The sequence below is a fragment of the Lucilia cuprina genome, chromosome 6 (assembly GCF_022045245.1).
Source record: "Lucilia cuprina isolate Lc7/37 chromosome 6, ASM2204524v1, whole genome shotgun sequence".
Lineage (NCBI taxonomy): Eukaryota > Metazoa > Arthropoda > Insecta > Diptera > Calliphoridae > Lucilia > Lucilia cuprina.
This window is the reverse complement of record NC_060954.1, coordinates 33,087,275-33,095,977: the sequence shown is the minus strand read 5'-3', so window position 1 is coordinate 33,095,977 and position 8,703 is coordinate 33,087,275.

Below are 8,703 nucleotides of genomic sequence, written 5' to 3'. Positions count from 1 at the left end.
CTGTTAATGTGAAATGCTTTTCTATATAATGACATTACTGTTTTTAAGATTTTCAACGAGTTCTAGAATTCATACGTTCCATTGAACACTAGTTCAACTATAACTGTTGCTGAAAACTTATTAGAAATACTTGAGAATACAACAATGTTCTCAAAAAAATTGGTTGTAAAAATAAAAGCGATATAATTATTTCCATGATTTCTTTTCAAAAATCATCAAATATATTTTCTTTATTACAGAAAATTGATTATGAAATTAAGAAAAGAAGAAAATTTATTATAAAAATATTAAATTTGTAGAAAATACATAGTAATTTTACTGCTAAATAGTGAGTTTTTCTTAGATAGAAATTATTCGGATTATTCGTTATTTGAAATTTGACTATTTTCATTTATTCGAACGATTAATCGTCAAAAATTAATCGATTAACCGAACGACGATTAATCGTTTGAATACTCTAATATGTACATAGCATGTATGTACATAAATATTTATTGTAAGGATAACTTAATTATAATACTAACTATTGCAAACTATTTAACGTTTTTTCGTTCCCCTACAGAAAAGGAACACCTATAAATTTTTCTTTTAAGGTATTTACACAAACTTATACCCCGTTCACATGATTCAATTATTCGCAATTCACGATCTCATTCATCATTTAACCGCCATTTAAGTACTGAATTGCATGATTTAGCTTACAAAATTTCAGCTGCGAATTAGACAAGCTGTACATTAAGCCGGATGTCCACACTATGCGTCTTCCCGTCAAAGCATTACGCGCTTTTCATACTTCCTTCGCGTTGTACGCTTCAAGTTACATGCGATGCGTTTTTAACGTAAGTTGTTTGTTTTATTTTTTAAAAACTTCGCGTGTTTCTACAACTTTAATTTATTTTTTCATCATTAAACTCGTTTTATTTTCTTAAAATTTATAAATACGCATTAAATAAACAATATAAAATGTCAAAATCAGCTGACATGTTCGTGCGCCACTTATGACGCTTATAAAAGTAGATCTACTTTAAGCATTCTACGCGTTTGTACTTGTAACTTTAAACATACAAATATATTAATTCTACTTTTTTGACAGACGCCTGGAGTGAAGCTCCAACTTAATCCAGTTTAAATTATCTTATGAATTACAAACGAATGTCTGTCATTTTTATAGAGTATATATTGGTTGGATACAATTAAAAAATAAAATTACAAAAAAATGCGAATAAACATCTAATATTCCAAAAAATGACAAAATAATGAATAAAAAACAAAATGGCGATGAACTGATTAAAACAAATTAAGTCATTCAGAGGCCGAATTAAGTAATTCAACTATTCAACTGATATTATTTTCCAAAAATTCGTTTGACGTAGGCTTTATTTATTCACAATATTGTTAATTTCGAATAATTTTTTTTTCATTACACAGTATCACCCTTATTCATAAACAGCATTTTATTTTACAAAAGGTTTATAAAACAAAATTTCCATACGAAATTTGATTTATAAGTCGTTTATAAAATAAAAATGTGTTTATGAATATGTATTTTGTTAAAAGTTGTTTGTAATTATCATGTTTATTTTAAAGACTTGTAAATTAATTAAAAAAAAGTTATTTACTTAAGAACATTTTTAAAAAATTTCAATTGTCCAAAGGAGTTCAGATTTCAATAATTATATTTTTTAAATTTGTTTTTTTTTAATGGACCTTTTATTTGAATCAATGTTTATTGCGTACTGTTGCTTGTGTATTGATTTGTTCATTTCATTTGTAACAAATCTTAAACCCATAAAAGTATGCATGTATGTCTGCCCGTCTGTCTGTTAAAAATTAGATAGAACTCAAACATTTTGAAAGAAAATGTTCGCAAAATTAAACCAATTTGATGTAAATATTACCAATTACTCCAATAATAAATGTCTCATAAACATTTAACTGCTTAGTTTTTATTGAATTAAATTTTTGGGAATTAAAATTAAATCAATGAATAACTTTTTCAAATCTTAAAGTATTCAATAATGACTATTTTTGTAGTAGGTTGCAAGCTTTCAATTTCTATCACGCCCATTTTGATGCCCATTGTGTACGTATGTATACTAGAGGGTCCACAAAAAGTCGATGTTGGAATCTTGTTCGTCTTAACCCCACAAAATGATTCCCCTTTCCAGATATTATTATAATCGAAATGTTAGCTCGATTAAAAGTCGTTGCTCAAAGTTTCAATAAATTTACTTTTTTGCCAAAAAGCTAACATATGCTATAACTACAGAACGGTAAAAAATGAAACACCCTTAGTACCTCAAAACAAAGCTAATATTGCACTTCACATAATTTTTGTTACTTTAAGTCAAACAGAGTTAAAATATTGCGACCACGTAATTTTTTACATTTTACAATTAAATATGGACTATAGTCACTTTTTTGAGAAATTTTAACTTTAAGTGTATATTTCGCTAACATGGAACTACTCACGACCACAAATTTTTATGGACGTATTCTTTCAAGTCTTGTGAATAAAAATTCGTCATCACTTAATAATCAAAATATTAAACGAATGAAATATTTAATGCATAAAGTTGATTTTTTTTAAATCTAAAACAAAAAAAGAATTTCCCATATATTTTCAAATCAAAACTCACTGGACATTAATGTTTTATTTAAAAAATTGGTGACTTTGTTAAATAATGGAAAAATGTGGCATAAAGTCCTTTGTTACTGTAACATACAATAAAATAAACTCTATACAGATACAGAGGGAAAAAATAAACACGTCTGGTACCAAATTAACACCGAAGTTTTTGTAATTTTTCATTAACATCCGTTGTCAAAGTATATACATACGTAGCTCACGGATTGTTGTCAATAGTGAGCTTACCATGTTTGTTAACATTTAAACAACGAATGTGTATAAAATTTAGATTTCGACAACGAAGTGTTGCAATTTGACAACGTAGCGTCGTCAACATTACATAGTGTTGTCGTATATGTCATGCATATACTTTGACAGCGGATGTTATTGAACATTTATTAACTCTTCGGTAAAAATTTGTATATTTGTTCCCTTAGTGTAGATCCATCAGACATGTTAACTTCTTAAAATCCGCTACGTAGCGTCTAGACGCTATCCAATATGTGATAAGCGTTCTCATGATTTTTTTGGAAATAGAAATGAGTTTAACTTTTTTCTCATTTACAAGAACACGGTTAGAGCTGTAATGTTCTGTGAAGCTTTAAACATCTTTGGCAAAATACTATCAGGCCCAGGCGATTCGACTAGGAAAACACTATATATTGCCCATGAAATTCTATGACGTTAGCACTGATGCCTTTACAGTTTCACTTATGGTTTCTGTGACAACATCTTTGCAGCCCGGAAAATTAGTTTTAAGAAAGAAATAATTTTAATTCCAACGACACGTTATGATAGTATTGATAATTATTACAAAATCTTGATATTTTAATTATTATTTGTCTTGTAAAGTTTGAATACTTATAAGGAGTATAAAATGATGTCAGATTTCTTGTTTCGAACACTATTTATTAAACTTTGTTTTAAATTTGTCAGATTAAGTTCAAAGCAAGTATAAATGTATGTTAAATGACGATTAGTTAATAAAACTTAAGCATTTGATTTGTTTTTTAACTTTATTCCGGAATAATTACCCTACACTACTTAAGTGGGGAGGCTATATTGGGTTCGTGCTGATGTTTGTAACGCAAATATACCAATTTTATCCATTTTCAATAGGCTTCGTCCTTGGGCCAAAAAAATGTGTGTGCCAAATTTCATCCAATTATCTTGAAAATAGCAACCTGTACCTTGCGAACAAGATTTATATGGACAGCCCAACAGCCAGCCAGAAAACAATTCTAAGCATTTTTTTAAGGAGGGTATTAGATTTTTGTATGTTACAAACAACAGCACAAACCCTTCCCACTAAAGTTGTGTAGAGTATAAATATTTTGAACTATACATACTAAATACATATGAATGCATGTATGTATAATAGGGTATTCAAACGATTAATTGTCGTTTGGTTAATCGATTAATTTTTGACGATTAATCGTTCGAATAAATGAAAATTGTCAAATTTCAAATAACGAATAAACCGAATAATTTCTATCAATTAACCGATTAAGAAAAACTCAGTAGTTAGCATTAAAATTACTATGTATTTTCTACAAAATTTAATATTTTTATATTAAATTTTCTTATTTTCTTAATTTTTTATTCAATTTTCTATAATAAGGAAAATTTATTTGATGATTTTTGAAAAGAAATCATGGAAATAATTATATCGCTTATATTTTTACAACCAATTTTTTGGGGAACATTGTTGTGTTCTTAAGTATTTCTAATAAGTATTCAGCAACAGTTACATATAGTTGAACTAGTGTTTAATGGAACGTATGAATTCTAGAACTTAAAAACAGTAATGTCTTTATATAGAAAAGCATTTCACATAAACAGGAATAATTTCTAGTATTTGATAAAAAACTAAACAAAGAATTAAAGTGAAAGAAGTGAAAATAATATTATTGTTTATAAACCGTGCAAAAGTTATTTTCAAACATAAAAAATGCGTACAGGAACCTGTCGGTCATTAGCTCTGTGTTCTCAGTTTTTCATAATCAGCTCTTATAAAAGGACTTTAAAGTTTAAAAGACATCCAATTTCAAAAGTTGGAATTCCAAATTTATATTAAAAATTTGGTATTAATATTAATTTCAAATGAAGCTGAGTTTCTCTGCTTCGAAATAATATAATTAATTTCAAATCATGAAGATCATCAAGAAAGAATTGGAAATCTTAAAGAACATTTGTCACAAAAAAGTAATTAAAAGTTTTTGAGTCGTAAAAGAAACCTTTTTAAATTTAATTTCTTTTTCGTTTTTTCTCTAAGTGAGACAGGTAAATAATATAAATAGAATGTACAGATTTCCAGCTTTCATTTAATACCAATATTAGCATTATAAAATACATATAAATATTTTAAATATTTGTTTGTAGTCCTTTAAACTTTGAAATCCTTTTATAAGGGCATAAAAATCGGAGTACGCTATTCTATAAGTGGAATATATTTTCACATGCTTAACAACTTTTCCATGTGTGAATGCTTTTTTCAAAATTGTTACAGGGTGTATATGAAGAAAATTATTGTTAAAAGCAATAATAACATCTAGTTTCCTTTTATTCGAATAACCGAATAATTTTTAATTATCCGATTATTAACCGGCTAACGTAAAACCTCAAATAATTATTTGTCGAATAAACCGAATAAGACAAAAACCCGAATAATTGAATACCCTAATGTATAAGTATTCAAAGAAATAATTTATGTATCCTTCATTCATTTGGAATGCAATTGACGAAATTCTTCTCTGTTTAAACTTGTTTGTACAATTAATTCAATACGCATTTTGTTATTTAAAACCGAATTTTGACACTTTAGAAAATATATGAAGCACACATATGCATTTTAATGACTTTAAAATTAAAAGGGCTAGAAAGTGCATCATATTTATGATCATATTTTTTATAATATTTAAGTTACAGTTTTAGTGCCACTTCAAATTTTTACTTTAACTTGCGGCGAGATAAAATGATTATATGTATATCAAATTTCAATTCAAAGTAAAGTTAATGTTTTGTAAGAAAATGCAACGATAGCATTTTGCATTTGACCAAAAGAAGTCAAAACATTGATTATAAAAAACTACTCAAAATGAACCTAACTGCTTAGAAAAAAACAATACGGGTACACAAGTAATCATAGACTAAATCATATCAGAATATAAAAAAATATAATATTTTTCAATCATTCAGTGCCCCTATTCTCTGTTCCAATACTATTCACTTGGGATATACCAATGCGGCTTCTCAACTCGATATTCCATAAGTTTCAATAAGTACCAGCAGTATAATCATTGTTTAATTTCTGAATTTTGTATTAATCTATTTTCTATTTCAATGTTTTCGATGCCAAGACAAAGTAAAGTGTTATATCATCTGAAAACCCAATCTGAAGACTTTAAACTACTACTACATTAGATAACATGATAACATGGGGTATAGTCATACATGGAAAACACCTCACACGGCAGTTTTAAACCTCCAACTGCAAGCTTTAAAAAATTTTGTTAATTTTAAAAATATAGGTGTATAAAATTTAAAATATGTAATAGAAAACATATGTATATCTAAAATTTTAAGAAAATAAAACCCGAATAATAGACACGAATGTGCATGTTATATGTTGTTTTCACTTGTTAATACAATAAAAACACCAGGTACATAAATATATACATACAGTGTCTCTCATAAGTATTCGAATTTAAGTATAATGTGAAAAGAAACCAAATTTAATAACATATTATATATGCAAAATTAATAAATTAATTTGTTAATTGTCACAGTCAGTCCTTAGCTTTGATATACTTAAATTAATTTAGCTTTATTTAAAAAAAGTCCATAAAATTACTTCACAAAAGTATTAGAATTTTTCCTGTATTTCATATTTGACCATATTTTACGAAACACAAAAATTAGAATCGAATGGCATTTTTGCTTAAAATTAATTTAAGGGGTAACTATCAACCGAATGGATATATTTTTGGACCATTTGGTCCACAATTTTGGGGCATTTGTACCATCTTTTTATGTAATATCATTAAAATGGCGGTTTTTGGCAAGATTTGTATTTTTTTCTCCTTTTTCCCAGAGATAAAACCAAAATTTGTTATTGGGATTTAATATACTCCTTGGGGTATCTAAACATAATATTTTTTATTACAAGAATCTGTATTTTAACGTTCCAATATATATTATTGGAATCATTCTTCTATCGCTAATTCAATTTATTGGAAGTCCATTTTTATAATACTGGGGTCAAAATTTTTCGGGGAAACTTGTCTTCTATATATTGTTTTAGATATCAACTGTTATATGTTTTAAGTTTTTAATATATTGTGGAAGTGTACAACTCCAAAGCATGCCTCGAAGAAACGCCATTCAATATAGTGGACTCTTTTTTTTTATAACCAATTGAGTAGACCATATAACTATGGTCTAACTCAAAATATTGATATCTATTTAAATATTATTTACTATGATTAAAATAAACCCAAAATTTTGAACATACAGTGTTGTTGTAATGGGCAACATAATCATGAATGTTATGAGTAGTAAAAACTAAAATCTACTGTATAGGATGACGTTTTGTTAAGGCATGTTTTGGAGTTGTACACCGCTACGACGTCTTAAAAATTTAAAATATATTAATGCTAATATCTATAATTATATATACTAGCCAACTTTTTCGGAAAATATTGATCATAGTGGTACGAAAAGGGACTTAAGATCCAGATAATTCATTTAGAAACAGAAGAACTATACCAAAAATATAACAAAAATTATTATTTTTAGATACCTCAAGGAATCTATTAAATCCCAATATTAAATTTTAGTTTTAAGTATCTCTTAAAAAAATAGAAATGATATTATATAAAAAGATGGTACAAATACCCCAAAATTGTGGACCAAATGGGCCAAAAATATATCCTTTCGCTTGATAGTAACCCCTTAAAACAATTTTAAGAAAAAATACCATTCAATTCTATTTTTGTGTTTCGTAAAATATGGTCAAATATGAAATACATGAAAAATTCGAATACTTTTGTGAAGTAATTTTATGGATTTTTTTAAATAAAGCTAAACTAATTTAAGTAAATGTGAATTTTTAAAATTTTAAAAAGCGTGATATCAAAGCTAAGGACTGTCTAGACAATTTAACAAATTAATTTATTAATTTTGCATACATAATATGTTATTAAATTTGGTTTCTTTTTAGATTATACTTAAATTCGAATACTTAAGAGAGACACTGTATGTATGTACGTTAAACCGAATCACAAAAAATGGTGCTAAAAATATTCTATGTTATGTAATATGTTTTTATCCAAAATATTTTGAGTTTAGTGTTGTCCATTATATTACATTACATATGGAGAACACGATTTTCAGGATTAAATTCAATGGTTAAAAACCAGTTTCAAATAATCTTTTTTATATTTTATAATGGTTCCCAAAATATTTCTAGACTGTCGATGGCAGTTCGTGAGCTGGACCGCTAACAAAAAGTCCCTTTTTAATTATTTGTTTGTTTTTTATGCTGATGTACATATACTTGAATATAAGACATAAAATAAATCACAAAAGGAATTTTTGGATTTGCATTTTAGTTTTGTTTTATATCATAAGTAGTTTTTATATCATAACAAACATAAACTCATTTTTGCTCGCCAGTATATATTCTGGTATTTTTTACATTCTATGTCGATGTAGAGCCCAAATTTTTTAGCGAGTTGATGCAGTTTGCTTGGTACTGAAAATGGCAAATATCGGTCCACGATTTCGCCTAGTCCAAATATAAGGTCCAATATAAGGTGTTGTACAGTTATACTATTAAAGATCAAATTGTATCAAAAAAAGTACAGTTGTACCAATTTTGCCAACCCTGATAAAATTTATATATATTCAATCAGAACGCAAATGAAAAAAATAAGATTGTTTTAAAAATTCAACAAACCCGAGGTGTCCTTCTTTACAGAATTGTGACTACGCCCCAGGTGGGTCCATGGTGTCCAAATTCAAAACCTATACTTCTCAATACTTGGCCTTTTTACGTTAATGACGGTTTAGAA